The sequence below is a fragment of the Lepeophtheirus salmonis genome, chromosome 2 (genome assembly GCF_016086655.4).
Source record: "Lepeophtheirus salmonis chromosome 2, UVic_Lsal_1.4, whole genome shotgun sequence".
In the NCBI taxonomy this organism is placed as follows: Eukaryota; Metazoa; Arthropoda; class Copepoda; order Siphonostomatoida; family Caligidae; genus Lepeophtheirus; species Lepeophtheirus salmonis.
The window spans coordinates 9,717,133-9,735,772 of record NC_052132.2 but is presented as its reverse complement, the minus strand read 5'-3'; positions in this window follow the sequence as shown (position 1 = coordinate 9,735,772).

Below are 18,640 nucleotides of genomic sequence, written 5' to 3'. Positions count from 1 at the left end.
ATTCTGGATAACCTAACATTTTAAAGACCTTTGCAAAATAGCATATTATTAATTATGTAACAGACTAATTATACTCAACTATGTCAATAAAACATCTTGTTAATTAAATTGTCCATCTTTTTATATAAATGATTGTGTCTCTAAAACTCTGTGTCTTTTTAAATGTTCGGCTTATGAGTAATGGGGACGCCACTTATCTGATATGATTTTCAAAACTGTTTGAAAAAACTTTTAATGTGTGCGATCATTATGATTCAAAAGTAAAACTCTTTTAATTTATAGTACTGGTTTTATTGTCATTTGGATAAAAATTACTGCACCCTGTATATCTAGTCCATAAAGATGCTGCACTAAGAGATAAGCATATATTGGTAGAAATATATACAGTAGGATTTTATAAACTGATTTTTAGGATATATATCTATATATACTTTTGCAAAAATGCGAACATAAATTTTGATAATAGGTTAGATACTCATCATAGTTAATGCTATAAACTACTCTAAGCCATAATGGGCATTGAATGAATAAATATAAATATATTTCTAACACGTGATATGACTTAAATATGCTTTTGTTGTAAATACTGGTTAAGATCTTCACAGATCTTACGTAATATACTCATAAATGATCAGATATATTTTTGGTGGCTTTTGAGTTACATCATTTAATTTCTCAGAATAATAATGATATAGTATTATAATGATTAAGATCTGTTCTTTAAATTCCGTAGGGTTATAATGGGGTAGAGTAGACTAAAAGATATATATTATCAGTAAGGTATGTGCAATAAACCGGTTTGATTTTCTATTTTTTTCGAATTTCAATTACGGAAGGGCAGAAGCTCATTTTGATATAAAAGACAAATCACCATTGAAGGGGCCTTTCAAGAGTTCTTTCCAGGCAAGGAATAATCCCATTTTGAAACCCAGTGTTGTTCACAATTTCATCACAACCGATTGCCTGTAAGCCTTTGATATTGACATCTTCATTTTCTAGAGAACAAAGACTGAAAGAACAAATATTTGATGCAGATCCAGATACAGGAGGTAATATATCCTAGATGATCTGATTCAGGTTTTTTTACAATCATTATGTATTCCTTTGTCATATGTTTCAATATTTTGGTATTGTACACAAAAAAAAACAATCGGATTCAGATCTGATGAGTTTGGATACCAAAGTTCCGGTGAGATAAAATAGTTAAAATTGTCTTGGAGCCATTTTAGACTATTTTTTGGCGGGAGCCGAGTCCTGGAGTCACATGCAACAACAATGTCGATTCAGGGCTTCGTCTCGATCTCTAGCACGTTCTGTTTGTCGGTTCCAGTCGGTTCTAAGGAGGGCTCTGCGCATTTTCCAAATATTCGTTATTCCCTTTTTTCCAACTGGTACAGGTTTGAAACGGCTATCGAACAAAAAGTGCCTAAGTTTTACCCAGAGAGTGGCACCTAAGTGGGGGTATTTATAGCTTACACAACCTGTATTTGGTTTGGAGGTACAACATAAATAAAATAATAAGTGTATTCCTTATTCATTTATTTTAATTACGCTCCTTATACAAATTTGAATTCGAATTTACATATAGTAAAGTATAGGCTTTAGTAATGTGTATCTGGCGTTGTATGTGTGCAATCACTTTAAAATTGGCGGTGTTGGAAAGATAAGATTTTATATATTAAAAACTTTCCAGATAGTTTTGTGATTGTTAGACTCCGTATGGTTTGAGCGCGCGTCAAAGATAGACACCAGTAAAGACAAAATGTGCCATATTCTACAGTTTTTGTTCAAACAAGGCGAAAACACAAGCCAGGTGAACGATTTTGTGAATAGTACTCCTGTTTTTGATACTGCATAAGCCAATCAAACCTAGTTTTGGTTTTGTTGACTCCTTTCCGATAATTTTGATGCCAAAGAAGGCCAATTGTCGAAAAGGTGGATAAAGTAATAGAAATCCCAAAGTCCCATCGTAATGTAAGCACTGTTTTAATTATCGCGGAGATAAACAATTGTGAAAGAAAAATACAAATATAAAAAAAATAAAAAATGAATTAATTTATTTATACTTCACTTTATATATTGTATTATTTTGGCACTCTCGATCTTTTTGTAACAAACGAATATAAGTTAACAACGTTCATGTTGGTATATTTGGTAAAAATATGACTTTTTCTAGTTGCAATCTGAACAATGTTTTTTTTTCCCAAAGCCCATTATTGTTCTTTTATTCTTGAAGGGAGAATATCCAGGTCCAAAGGCATCATTAGTGCATGAAAGACAAAAAATAACACTAGGGATTTGTGGCCAAGTTTTGAGTGTATGTTTTGTTGAATTGGGAGTATAATTGAGGATTGACATTTTGTAACTCCTTCCTATATCCTTACCAGATCCGGAGTGAGATGTGTTTTTATTTTCTTTATTAGCTCGCAGCTAATCTAACGTAATGAAAAGTCATGACAGCTAAGCTGCTCTCCTTCCGAAAATTCTTCAAATTGTCAGAGTGACCACGTTAGTTGTTGGTATTATTTTACATACCTTCAGCCATTTTTTTATTTTTTTTTACTGCTTTATTCATGGCCTATTGGTCATGAATGAAGCATTCATTGACATTCATAAACAATACAATCAAATCCAAATAATACTTTTATTTTAACGAAAATATTGCATTATTACAAACTCTATTGTAAAAAAGTATATAGATATTTATATAAATAATTCATAATCATATTTTTAAAACTCTTGCAGAACCCCCAATAATTAATTATCTCATCACCCAATTACATACATTTATAAAATAAGACATTAAGACATATTGTTAATGTAATTTGCATCTTTTTGTCTAAAATAATTAGAATAAACAGACCTCGATCTTTAGAACTTGTCCCATTCGACTCCTTCAGTAACGGTTACAATAAAACAATATTTAATTATGTAGAAATAACTATATACATATATTAATTTTTTTTTTTGGTGGGGGAGCTTTGATTTTGAAACTTTTTTAAAAATCCAAAATTAAAATTTTTGTACAAAAATTTTAATTTTAATTTTTTGAATAAAAATTTGCATTATTATTTTATTTTTTAAATCCAGAGTTATTCACAAAAAAATTTCAAAAATCACCAGGTATTCCCGAAAAATAAAATAATTTAAATTATAATTTCTTATAATAATTTTTTTGAAACAAAAATTCAAAAATCTATAGGTTTTCCAAAAAAAAAATTCAAAAATTAAATATCCTAGTAAAAATTCCTTTATTTAGGGAGGTCAACATACCCTCCAGTCCAGCCCCTGGAGACGCCTCTGTACAATGAATAAAATTATTTATGTTTAAAAAGATTTGGAGGAAAATAAATTAGCTTATAAACTCATCACATAGTTGATAATATTGTAGAGAAAAACGCGTGCGAGGAGAGGGGGGAGAAAGACATATAGTGTCATTGTTTAAAATACTGATGTGATTCTCACTGATCATCACATCAGTATTTTTCAGTTGCCTGCTTTATTATGATTTTTGAGGGCATAACGAAAGTATTTATTAGCAAAATGTTTAATAAAGATATACTACGTATAATTGAATTAGACGGTTTTTATCCGTTACAGTAGGTTTGAAAACGTCACACTCCATGAAATTGTAATTCATTATGAACCATATTCTCAGAATAATAACTAATAAAACGACAAAGTAAGAGTATTTCAAAATATATTTTTCCAAGAAGTAAAAAATAAACCATCATACATTTAAAAATATACAAAATTAGACAATTAGAATCAAATAACTAATAATAACAATAAATTATAAATACAGAATATTGAAATAATAGATTGATTCAAATAATATTTTTTTGTTCTAACATCGGAATTCAGTTCAATATGTCATAACTTTAGGTTGCAAAACACAAGCCAGACATGGAGTTTAATCAAAAATATAATCACCCTTTTTTCCTCATGTGCAAGTTGCATGTACAATTGTGCACAGGATAGATATATCTCTACCGATGAGATCTTAATAATTATTAATAATAAAGTAAATGTCAAAATCATAAAATAATGTTAGATTTAAATCCATCTCTTCTTCCAATCTTAGTACGAACAGCTTTTAGAATCCCACTTTCATTTATTTCGTGTTTATCTGAAAAAAGAAAAGTTAAATTTTAAACCTTAATTACTTATCTTAGATATTAAAATAAGACTCCTTTATAACTGATAAGACAATTCAGGTAACCATTCTTGACTTAATATAGTTTTCTAACATGACATCGAATTAGAATGAAGGATACACACAATTGCTAATTATAATGCTACATCCAATGCAACTACCCCGTTGTTGTGACCATTGAAGCAGTTGTTTTTACCTTTTATGAGTTTTCTGAACACCATTTTCTTTGAGCTTATGAACCATAGCTAATCCTTGAGTGACAAAAAAGTAATATTTATTGACTATGTAATATTGGAAAACCTAATGATCATACCAAAGTCTTTAACTGAAGAAACTTATGTCAGACAAACTAGTTGCGAATCATCTAAAGCTACTATTCCCGTTGTTGTGACCATTTAAGCACTTGTTTTTGCCATTTAATGAGTTGTGTATCATAATTCTTGATAATTTTAACTAAAATAGAATAATATTTTATGATTAGATTTTTTAAAAATGAATACTTACTCTTAGATAGTACAAAATTCAGAGTTCCATTTCGTAATTTGGTGTGGATGACTCTAAACAGGCTGAAAATTATCTTAACTTCACAATTTACAATGGAGGTATTTCTATAAATGACATCATTACCAACATCCTCCATTAATTAATGATGGTTCCTCGGAAAGGGAAGAGCTTACCCGTGTATTTCTCCATATTTTTTTTGAACGTAGGATGATGAGCAATGGATAAGGTTATATTATATGCAATAAACATCTTTGTGAGATCAAAGTTAAAGTTTGACTTGATGTATTCATCGTTAACTTGATGTTATAGATGAATATCCATACTCTTGTTATGAGATGAGGATAATGATTGGCGTGTAATTCTAGACAGGGGACTAAAGGCACATTTATATCGATAAATCCGACAAGCCATTTGTTTCTCATCCGGTAAGTATTTTCCAAATTCCTGGGCCTCCATTTTCAGAAATCCAGACAGAAGGCGACGAAATTTAAGGCATTTTACTCCGTTCTCTATCAACTATCAGCATCTAATATTGTAGTAATATTGAATAATAAAGGCGGGAATGATAAAGTTCTTGATAGAAGATGTATATTATTTAATCAATGATGCCATAAGTATTTCTTCTCTTCTCCTCGCACGCTTTTGTATTCTTACCAAAATTATCACCCTTACAGTCATCAGTCATTCCAAAAGTTATATTGTTTTCTTCCCTCAAACTCTTATTATTCTAAATCATTTTTGAGGACAGAGCACATATGAATTAATATCAGTGGTCAATAGTTATGTTAGAGTGAACACATGACAACGGAGAGTAACACATATAATTTCTTGGAGAGTTATCTTATATTTTATTATAGCAAAACGTATATTTTACCCGACGCTTCATTACTCTGGTTAATGCGAGATAATACCACTAGTATTAATTCAGGGGTGTCTGCAAGGGTGAGATAGAAGGGTTCTAAACATCCCCTCCCCCACCCCCCTATCCAAATTTCCAAAAAAAAATTATTTATTTTTCCCCAAAAATTTATAGAATTTTGAAATTTTTTTTCAAAAAATTAATTTTTTTCCAAACAGCTGTAGATTTTTGAAATTATTTTCCCATAAAACTAATTTTTTGTTAATAAGAGTGAAATTTTTTTTCGAAAATTTTTATATTTGAAATTATTTCGCGAACAGCTATAGATGTTTAGAAATTGTTTCAAAAAGCAAAATGATGTTTGAAATTTAATTTTTGATTTTTTTTTTGAAAAAGTTTAATTTTTTGGATTTTTTTCAAAAATAATATAAAAACAAAGCCCTCTACAAAAAAATATATACATCTAGAATAAAAACTTAGGGAAAATGGCGCCCTACAGCCTACGTTGTGCAGAAACGCCATTAATGATTAATACAGATTTATTGAATGGCGGTCCTAGGTATAAAAAAGGTTGGAGTCTCCGTATTTAAAGAAAAATATAATAATATACAATTTTATTTTATTTTAATATTTCAAATATATTTTATAGCACGTGAATCAAGAAGTTTTTGATGCGATTCTAAGAAGAGACGCGGCATTAACATATTATATAATATGTATAAATAAAACAATGCTGTAATTTTTACACAGATATGTACGAGCATCTACTGTGATATCTATTTTTAGACTTATCTTCAAATGAATAGATCACAAAATACCTAAGTGGATGAATAAACAATTATTAATCACAATATGAGACAATTAATAGTACATACAGAGTGCAGTAGTATCACTAAATTACAAAGATCACTTTGTGACATGTTTAAATACTATATTTAGCCATATTTTTTATTTAATATGTCTTCTTTCACAAGCAATAACAGCCTGGACACCCCGGCAAACCGATTGGCAACTCTTGACCTGAATGAGTGCAGGTCGGAGCAAACCCAAATTTGGATGAGAATACCTATCATATTCTACTCCAAGACACCCCAAACTGCAAAGTTCAGTGTTTGGAGATAAGGGCTAGAGTAAGGCCACCTGAATGCACGTTGAAGTAAACCATATTGTTGCTACAGAAGTTATGGTTCTTCTTGGTTGTATATGAGCTTTTAGCATCATTCCCATCCTTAATAGACTTATTAATGATGTATGCAGTGGGGATGGAGATGGATTTTTTACACTTTGAGACACGGAATAAAAACAAAACTAGTTTATTTTTGTTTCAGCTGCCGTTTGGTTCTATTATGAAACCTTCTAATTAGAAATAACGGGGATAAAATCGTATATAAATGCTACTACAACTTTTGGACGCCCACTCTGTAGCAGTCATCACTCGTATGATTGATAATATTTATTGATTCGTGCAATAAAACGATTAACTATGGTTTTATCGACCCTTATTTTTAATGTGGGAATAAAAACGGACCTGTCACACATACTATCCCTATTGTCAGCCTTTGATAAACATTTTAAAATTTAAAGATTTGTCTACAAGACATTAGTTTTGTTTTTAGGAAAATTGCCTTTGGAAATTTCGATCGAGAACATTTCCCTGGAAGAGAATTGCTCGACATTTATTGAAAATTTATGGTTGGATAATACTTCAATGAATGAAAATTGATTTGTTGAATGCAAAAGGATTTAATATTTAAGTTTTCTCCCCAACCCTTTCATTCTTAATTATTGTTTTATTTTTTTGCATAATTTTGTTTGATCAAGAAAATATTTTTTCTTCCATTATTTTGTATCAAATCTTACCTCTAATTGACTTTTTTGCACATTTGAAACTTAAGAATATATATCAGTTCCATTGTATATTGATTGAAAAAGGCATCCAAAATGATTTAATGTAGAGACTTGACGTACTGGAGAATTCTGTACATTTTCCCCAATCAACAGACAATCAGCCAAGCTAGAGATCTCTGAATAATATTGCGATTATACAATGATAATAATTATAATAACTAGATTATTTTAAGGCTCTTGATCTGGCAACAGACCCATTCTCATTTTTCACGTCATGAAAGATAGAATTAGTAGTGTTGAGACTCGATCCGAGACCGTTTGTTTACGCTTACTTATTAAATGTTTTTTTCTAGACAGATTTGGTATATACCGCAATCTCAGACCGGATACCCAATTCCTGATATATAAGTCGCACAAATATGATTTATGTAAAACAATTAACTTCATATAACGTTGTTGTAGGTTAGTGTTCACAATTTTGAGACGCACATGACATCCTCAACAATTCATTTATAGAATCGATCTAGACCAAATTTTAATTGAGACCAATATAGATCGATTTATTCTTTGAAACTGGCTTGCACCAAACTTATCTAGAGGACCGAATTAGTTCGATTCACTAAAAAGCATAACGGTCTCAGACCAGGATAACATTTTCAGACCGTAGCCTAACACTAATATTGAGTATTGAGACTGGGTGAAAGCCCGACTTTTTGTTTCGTTTGGTCATATACGTTTTATTCTAAACCAATGTCTACTGATATTTTAATTCAGACTGCGATCTCAGACAGCAGACCGAAATTTAATCATTTTCAAATCTTAGAGTGGGTTCCTTTGGTATCAATATATGGTGTTGTTAGTGGGTTTTACTTCTAAACCGAGTTGGATCGATATTACGGTCTAACCGTAGACCGAAATTTATACATTTTCAAATCTTTGACAGATTTTTTCCCGATTCCTATTTATGAGAGGTAAAAATATGATATATGCAACAAATTTAACTCTACATAATTTTTGCAATATTTGCAAAAATGAACTAGTTATCGAGTGTTATTTTTTTATAACATTATTCTTCATAACTTTTTTGTTTTTACAAGTACGAAAAGAATATTGGTCGGTTTGTGTTTCTTTTACAATTCCAATAAATGCTATTAATTATTTTCTTGTAGAATTAATCCAAAGAAGTTTTTTTGCAATTTTCTTCGCGAATATTGATTTGCAAATTTTTAAATAAAATAAAATATGGACTTCTCATCTAGACAATTTTATAGATGCATATATGTTGGTATGTTATTTGAAGTTTATAACACATTATTTTTTTTATATTCATAATATTACTACTATCGTTAGAAGAGCCAATAATAAGAGTTGGGTTTTTTTTTGTTTTTTTTTGGGGGGGGGAGTTGCCATGATGAGATCTAGTAAATTAGGTATTGATTGGATAGGATTGATATAGCGTGAAAAATCCAAGAGAATTAAGAATTTTCAGGATATTTTTTGACAACAACGAAACATTCAAATTATAATTATTATTATATAAAGTTTATAGAAGTATTTTCTAAATAATTATTTTAAACTTTCTCAATTAATTTGACCATTTTCCAAGTCATTCCCATCTCCCTCCTTAGCCCAAACAACACCGGGTTAGCTAGTATTACATATAATAAGCATTTTATTGTTATGTTTCATATTTGCATCAAAAATCATTTAAATATTAATTTACCATTAAGATATTTTATTTCAATACGAAAGATTACTAAAAGAATTGAATTACTTCATTCCTTGATGCAAGCTGAGAAATACTCCCTTTGCTTCACATTAATGAAAGTATAAATAATATTTTAATGAGGTCCTAGCAATTAAAGTCTTTGTAATGTATATTAAAATTAAAAATAATATGAGTATCTTTTGCACATTTCAAGGCAATGGAAAATATGCAATCTAAAACGTAGAAAAGTTTAATGTTAAAAGTATCATAAGTTTAATCACGCCTTATTTAGTAAATTATGCATAATAAAATTTGCAGAATTTCAAAATGTTGAAAGAGTTACGTCCATAAATAGGTACATTAAATTTTCTATTGGATGTGATAAAATATGATTTGTCTCCTTCATTTTCATTTGTAATCATTTATATTAATAAAGTAAAGTTTGTCGTTAGAACAAACTAACTTTGTTTTAAAAACAAGTCCGGTCTGGATCGGTATCAAATATAAAATAAAACAATATCGGTTTTAAATAAAAAAGTAGTCTGGACCATTCTGATTCAATATTCTGTGTAGATCGATACAATCAATAAATTGTGAGAATCCAACAACGATAACGTCATCTGAAGTTGTATAAAGTTTGGCAACGACCGTGTGACCTAAAGCTAAGCACGTCATATTTGTTTGGTAACTACGGGTGAGCGGAATCATAATAAAAGGAGAAGAACTCTAAAGATTTGTTGGGAAGTTATCTTTTATACTAATTTAGCAAAGTTTGTATATTCTTCCACGCCTAATAATGCCGAGCAATGCCGGATACTACCCCTAGTTTAAAATAACTACCTTATTATTAATGTAAAACTAACTGTTTTATTTAAATAATATCAACATAATTGATTGTTGGGAAAAACTATTTTAAATTTTGTATTTTGCATATATATACATTAATCATTTGGGTCAAATTTAATCTTTCAATGTTACTAAGGAGAAACTTCATAAAAAATCCTTTTCAATATTTAAGTTTAATAGATTGCGTCCTGTCTTTAATGAAAAAATGAAAGACTAAAAAAATAATTATGCAACTCGGTAACATTTTACCTAATTTCACTGTTATAGACAATTTGACAAAGAAGACATGATATTGAATCATTTTTTTTCTTACATAATTATTGAATATATTTTTATTCAATGTATTAAATTGATATTTAGAAGTTCATTTAATAATATTGCCCATAAATATCTGATCACGCAATTTAACGTGTTTCATGATGTAATCGCCTTGAAAATTCTTTTTTTAGAATGACATAACTTTTTTTTTTGTAAATATAGCCTTTTATTTTGTTATGCTAATCAGGAGCATTATGGGTATGTTAAAAAAGAAGAAACCGAAAATCTACCTCGTAACCCAGACAATTTGAAGAATGTTTTGGAGGAGAGCAGCTTAGCTGTTATGATATTTCATTAGATTAGCTACAAGCAGCTGTCACGAGGGGGAGATGGAAATAAAAAAGGACATTGGCAAGAATTAATCTGATGTCGATTTCTGAGATCCACAAGGACTTACAATTACTCTCATTCTTATATGAGCACACATGAATATTCAATCAGGTTTTGGATATGATTGAATGTTTTAGGAAAGGATGTTCACTCCTCAAGAATTAAATAATAATGATAAAATTTTAGGAAAATAAAGTTCATTCTTCCGATTGCCAACTTAAAAAAATGACTGTTAAAAGCAGATTCATCTGTGAACCTATATACAGTGTGTACTGACGAATCGTGAATGAAACCTTTGGCAAGGTTTCATTGACTTACCTAATAATTTAACGATTTAGTAGAGCAATAATAACAAATAATTTTTGTATAACAAATTTCTTCATCAGACAAAGGACAACTGAGATGGAGGCCAACAAAATCGTGTGTCAACACTTCTTAATGTGGGCATGAGTTATAATGAGATATCCCACATCAATTCCTTCTCCAAAGGTAACATTATCAAGAGTATAAAGCTGTATAACGACAAAAGCCTTGAGAGGAAGGGAGTGATGGGAAAATCCTGAAAAGGATGGAAGACTAAGCAGCTCTCCTCCAAAAAATTCTTCAAATTGTTAGGGTTATCTTTTTTTTTATCGTTTTTTTAATCTGCACAAAATGTTCCCAAATAGCATCACTGATCATAACCCCAAATTAGGAAGGGTCACATTGGCGATATTAGCTGATACTCTTTCAGATGATAAGGTATCACAAATATTATTGGCTGTAATGGAAGTTTCTATATAAAGAGATATTCTCTAGAACTGTATCTCTTAATCCAAAGTGTTAATTTTTGCTAGCACCTAACTTAAAGATATTCAAACCAGCTACGAAGGTAAAATTGCAAATTCCTCCAGACGTCGAATTTTATACTGTCACTCTAGTAATGTTACTTTTTTATATAAGTGAATGATAGTTTAGCCTCTACAAATACATATTAGTACCAATTTTAATACAAAAAAAAACAACCATTTCCACTATCTCCAGAATGGGGGCCAAAACTTGGAGTAGCATGAATAAATTATGATAAACATGATTCTTATGGACAACTCAAAACCAATTTGTGATATATTTAAATACTATATATACTTAGCTATATTTTGCATTTAATATGTCCTCCATGATAAACAATAACACGACACGCCGGCGAACAAATTGGTAGTACCTGGGGATGCAGTTTGTATCCAAGGCGTACCACACTGTCATGATAGAAGCTCGAAACGAATCCAAATTTTGAGGAGAGGTGCGCCAGACATCCCAAACTACAAAGTCCAGGGGGTTGAGGTTAGAATATCCTTCTTGGCTGTATGGAGATGTCATTGACTTGTTGTTGTTGTAGAAAGTCCGGGTGGAGATGCCAACGGTCTCTGTAACCTTCTTGGCACTGCCAATGTACGTTGCACAGGTGGTGCATTTTTTCCTGTTGCTCCTTTATTTTTAACCCTTACATATATGGAATAAATCAAAGCTTGTAATATTTTTGTTTCAACTGTCGTTTGGTTGTGTAATGAAGCCTCGTAATTAAGAGTAACGATAATAAAATAATTATATGCTACTCTTTGTCTTGGGTCCCCACTCTGTAACTGAGAATAATGTTTGATACAAGATTTGATTATCAACCCTGTATTTGAGACAATCAAAAGGGATTTCATTTGATTGTCTCTAAGAACTAATAGTTTTTGTCTAATTTCAAAGTCTTTTTATTATTTTTTTGTCTTTTTAAAAGAAAAAACAACAGTTAAGACTTTTAGGAGTCCTTAAGTATTGATATTTTTTATTTTGTAAATTAATTATTATAATGCCTCTCCAAGAAAGTTACAAAAAAGGGAGATATTTCGTGATTTTTATAAAACCATTTATCCGTTCTATTTGATTAAAAATAATTACCTATATGTAACATAAAACAATAAAGTTTGTAATATTTGTTATAATGAGTAGAATTAACATTAAGTGGCACGCCAATTTTGTTTTAGTATTGACTTTACTTGAATTATTTCAACATATAACTTATTAGCAAAGTATTTTAATATGAAATTCCAGGACGACAAAGAGTTAATAACAAAAATATATCTTGGAAAGTTATGAAACAATTGGTCAAATAAATAAAAAATTTAATTAACATTGAAATTGTTTATGTATGTTGTTTATATGTAAATGAATTAAAATCTAACAAATTTATATAAATCCATTTTTTATTACAAATAATGTAAAGTCTTAATTGTTATAAAATGGAGTTTTTTAAAGTCATTTTACAATCATGATTTCTAGAAAATAATAAATAGAACTTAGACTTCCCTAGTCAGGGAACACTGAAGTGAATATGGAACGATATATTTGACTAAAGTGCTAAATAGTTTTCTCATACTAATAAAGTAAATTAAATAAATTGAAAATTTAACAACTTATATTATCCAAATTTTAATTGAATATAATTTTGAGAAAGTTAAAGCATTAAAAAGTTATAATTTCAATAACACAGAATATGGATTATAAATTTGTAATTCAACCGAGTTCTGATTTTCAATTTTTACAAAAAGTTAACCTTCTTTCTTTATGTGTTTAGTAACAATTATCTCAAAAAGCCTGAAATACAATGAATTTATTGATGAATTAACTGTTAGTGTTTATTACCACTAAACCCACTAAAGATAAAATTGAGCTAATTCACATTTCAATCAAACGTTTGTCAAAAATAATTGTAGTAGATGCTTTTCTTGAAACACGTTCCTTTTTTATTAATTTCAAAAAGTTGGCTGTTCGCTTCAGAAACCAAAATTTTAACTTAATATTGAAGAATTTTGATGCAATTAGATTGACAAAAGTGCTGAGTAGGTGGTTATTGCTACATGACGATTTTTTATGTGACCTCCTCCAGCTTCAATAACCTTTGTGATCCTTGACTTGAATTATGCTGCAGCCTTGATTACATAATAAGCTGGGAGCATACTGCAGTTGTTAGTCATGCCAGACTTTAAGGAGTTAACTCTGCTTTAGGAGGGTTTGTTAACCCGTTCATGTGGATCCTCAATATAGTAATCAAGAATGTTCAAATCTGGAAATATTGCTAGGCCAGATGTCAGTCTTCACGAAGAACGGGACCTCCTAAGGTAGGAATGACTGAGTTACCTTGGAGATGTGTCACGGGGTAGGATCCTTCCAAAATACAACATTGTTCAACCCAAACTTACCCTCTATCCACCGTGATGAGACGTCCTTCAGAATCTGTAGGTATTCAGCTGTTTTGATCTTAAGTCCAGCCTCGATGAAATGTAGTGGCATGATATAACCAATGCTGGCCAGAGCTTTAAAAAAATGACTCTGTACTTCAAAACTGGTATGATTTCAGTCAGATCATAGATGATGCACCTTGCATTTTGTCGATTAATTTTTGCGTACGCCACAAACTTTTTTCTCATGACGTGTACAATGACTTAAGAAACATCCTTGTGCTTCAAATAGTTCAAAAGCTTTGGACAGCAATCAGCTCTTATGGCATTGCCCTCTGTAAATAAAGTCTTACTTGAAAAAGACAATTCATTCAATCACAGTAAAACAATTTTGACCGTAAAATTCAATGTGTGAGGTAAGATATAGCAATTTGAAAAATTTCCTATTTATCGGAAAAGCCCAGTATTGTACATAATATATGTGTATTATTGTAAAAATTGGGTTAAATGAAAGAAATAAATTCAACATTCTGTCATTGAAATGATAATTGTTGACTAATTAAACTTTTTGTCAAAAAATTTTAATTTGAATTAAAAATGTGTAAGCTATAAACGGTTAAAGTTTCCGTTTACTGTATTTACTTTCTAAGAATTACAAAATTATTTTGCATTCCTGTCAAGCATAAAAATGAGAGCGATCCATATTTAATTGTGTGTTCCCTGTCTTATTCAAGTGGTTTATGTCAGAAACTTTCTTAAATTAGCAATGTATTTAAATCGGTTTAACCAAGACAGTTGTCAAAACTGTGGCCTTTGCTCCCTCCATAATTGGAAATTAATGAACAACTCCCTAAATGATAATATTATTTAATAAAAATAACACGTGTGTATGCTTCTCACATAGAGAGTCCTGTCAAAATTATTCTATTTCTTAAACAACAAGCTACAGACTGTCACACCACCATCTGGAGAATATATATTCTTTTAGTTTGCTCATGCCTAAAGTTGATAGCCCTTTAAAGAAAAACACGTGCAAGGATAAGTAAAATTTTTAACAAAGATATACTACGTATAATTGACTTAAACGTTTTTTATCCGCTACAGTAGATTTGAAAACGTCACACTCCATGAAATTGTAATTAATTATGAACCATATTCTCAGAATAATAACTAATGAAACGACAAAGTATAGTATTTCGAAATATATTTGAAGTTCCAAGTTTAAAAAAGAAGGCTCAAATTAAATATAATCTACATACTAAAAAATAAACCAGCATACACTTATGTTAAATATACAAAATTAAACAATTGGAATCATATAACTAATAATAACAATAAATTATAAATACCGAATGTTAAAATAATGGATTGATCCAAATAATATTTTCTTGTTCTGACATCGGAATTTACTTAAATATATCATAACTTAAGGTTGCAAAACACAAGCCTGACGTGGAGTTTAATCAAAATGATCATCACCCCTTTTTCCACTTGTGGAAGTTGCTTTATACAATTGTGCATAGGATATATATATATCTACGGATGAGATCTAAATAATTATTAATAATAAATTAAATGTCAAAATCATAAAATTAGAAAATAAATATACTAATAGAAAAATGTTAGAGTTAAATCCATCTCTTCTTCCTATTTTATTACGAACAGCTTTTAGAATCCTACTTTCATTTATTTCGTGTTTATCTAAAAAGAGTAAAGTTAATCCATGCAGTCAAATTTTAAACCTTAATTACTTATGGTAGAAATAAAAATAAGACTCCTTTATAACTGATAAGACAATTCAGTCAACCATTCTTGACTTAATGTAGTTTTCTAACATGACATTGTAAAGAGTTAGAGCGAAAGCTAATTATGTACAAATATCCAGCGATATTACTCCTTATTAAGAGCATCAAAAAGGTCCCCCCCGTTATTTATGCTTGTATAACAACATACTATTATCATAAAGGATACACACAATTGCTAACTATAATGCTACATCCAATGCAACTACCCCCGTTGTTGTGACCATTGAAGCAGTTGTTTTTACCTTCTAAACACCATTTCTTGGAGTTTATGAACCATAGCTAATCCTTAAGTGATAAAAAAGAAATATTTATTTATTATGTAATATTTGAAAACCTAATGATCATAAACAAGTCTTTAAGTGAGGAAACTAGTATCAGACAAACTAGTTGCGAACCATCCAAAGCTACTACCCCAGTTGTTGTGACCATTTAAGTAGTTGTTTTTGCCATTTAATGAGTTGTATATCCTAATTCTTGATATTTTTAGCTAAAATAGAATCATATTTTATGATCTGACTTTATAAAAAAATGATTACTTTTATTGTTAGATGGTATACAGTTAATATATATCCAATATATATTAATTAGTAAATATTTTAAACTTTTTACTGATAACTTTGATCGTAATCTGGTGTTGATGACTGTAAACATGCTGAAAATTCTCTCAACTTCACAATTTACAATGGGGGTATTGCTATAAATTGAATCTTCAACATATGCTAGGTCTCGCAATTCATTAAAGTTTTAATTGATGTATTCATCATTAACTTGATTTGTTAGATGAATATCCATGCTCTTGATATGAGATGAGGATAATGAGTGGCGTTTAATTCTAGACGGCGGACTAAAGGCACATTTATGTCGACAAATCTTACAAGCCATCTGTTTCTCGTCCGGTAAGTATTTCCAAATTCCTAACATTATTGATAGAGGAAGATGTTTATGATTTTAATCAATGATACCATAAGTATATCTTCCCTTCTTCTCGCACACTTTTGTATCCTTACCAAAATTATCAACCTTATGCATGCCCTATTAGCTTATTCTTCGTCTCGTTTGTTGGATTGGCAATGAGGCAATATGATTGAGATATTTATACTCCAAAGTGACAAGGTATCACGTTTTCCACCAACCTTATTATTAAAATAATCTTGGGACATTCATAATACAAATTTTGATATATTTTTTCCCAGAATGAACCTTCTTGGTCCCTTGGGTTCCAATCTGATTTATTTGTAAAAAGTTAGGAAGTTGATAGTCGACAATGTGTAGGGTAAAATTGTGGATTTTTTGATAATGAACAAATAGGGGAAACTTTTGCAAGAATGAGAAGGAGGATTTATCACAGACTTCTTCATTGACATATCTTCCAATTTTTGGAAATGATTTCCTTTGGATGCTACCATAGCCTCCAACCTGCACCTAAAGGCTCTACAGCACTTCTTGTGGAAGGTTTCGCACATGGCTGCCCGCTGTTGCTCGACGGGGGCCTTAAAGTCATCCAAATTTCGGTGAGGGTAGTATAGGCTTCCCAACTAAGCACTAAATGGCATAGTCGATTGGGGAACAGTCTGGTGGTGAAGGGTTGCCAAACCGATCAATTATGCTTTAACGAAGCCAACAACTTCTGGCCTCTCTTTATCCGGTTGGTCTTGGTTGCTGTTGAAGGCAGTTACCGATGTCATTGAGCATAAGAAGCTTTCCCCAAATCCTTTACATACCTCCCCACAGCCCAATAACTGACATCGAGAGTCTTGGCATGCTGCATCATCGACTTAGCCGGTGTTTCGGTTATTGCAGTGTCCATGTTCTCCATGATCCCGATTTTTCGTTGTGTACTGCTGCCAAAGGGCATTTCAAGGCTCTGAACTGAAGCCACAATGCTTTTAATCTTATAAACAAGACTCTGGGATCACCATACGACATTTATGATCTCCTCGACACCCACTTGGACGTGGATCAAATCAGACAAGCTTGATCTTTTCTCTTCCATGCTAACAACTGTTTATTTTTGTAAGTTTTTTATTATTTATCAACCTACGCTCATTGAGTACAAGAGAACAACTTCTCCCGAGCGTGTTGCTACCTCGTTCCATAACCTTTTTCCAATCTCACTTTTTGCCTATCTTTTTCGTCCTCGGGGAGCTTTATCTCGCTCTATATCTTTCCAACTTCTATCTCTGACATCTTGTTTTATAATAGAACACTTGTTGTCCTCCTCAATACGGTATTTCACTAATATTTCTTAAATTAGGACTAGTTACACGGTTATTATAAAAGTGACCTTACTTATGTATATAGTTGTATTAAATTTGTGAAAAATTTTAATGTAGTCACTTCTCCGACTTCAAAGTACAGTATTAATTCTTTATATTTTGTGTATTTCGGACTGTTAGTACTAGAACTGATTAAAAGAAGAAGAAATACAGTTGAGGGATTTCAAAAAGAACTGAACTTTATAAGTTTTAGGACTCGTATGGAAAACTAAACTTGACTGGACAGAGACGGAACTTAAGTCCTAAATAAGGACCAACACAACACTTACTATTTATATATAGGTTGTTCAAAAGTCAAAGCATGAGGGAAAATAGGTAAACCCGGCCAATAATTGTAGTGACGTCAATCCAGAGGTTGACTTCGATTTATAGACCCAGAGTTAGTCCCATATTAAGTATTCCCTTAATTAATAGACTTCAAGCTCAATTTCATATTCGGCCTGAGTATGAAGTATATCTCATTGTAGAAAGAGAAATAATTAGGTATTATATTTGTTCAATCGTGTTAAGGTAAAATTTTACATTCTTTAATATGTAGGTTTGTTAAAAATTTTTTATTATTTTAGATTTTAGCATTCTAAACATTATAGGAACCCTACTTGGCTATCGAGTTTTCTGCTTCTATTCTCATAATCAGTGTTCGGAACATTGATTAATTGAATTATAATTAGCTCTTTTTAGGCCTTCAACACTTTTCAACAATTATTGAATAATAATAATTCCATAGTTGTGAAGAATTTACACTCAATTTACTAATTGTGAACTGATTTTGAGGCTTTTTTTATGC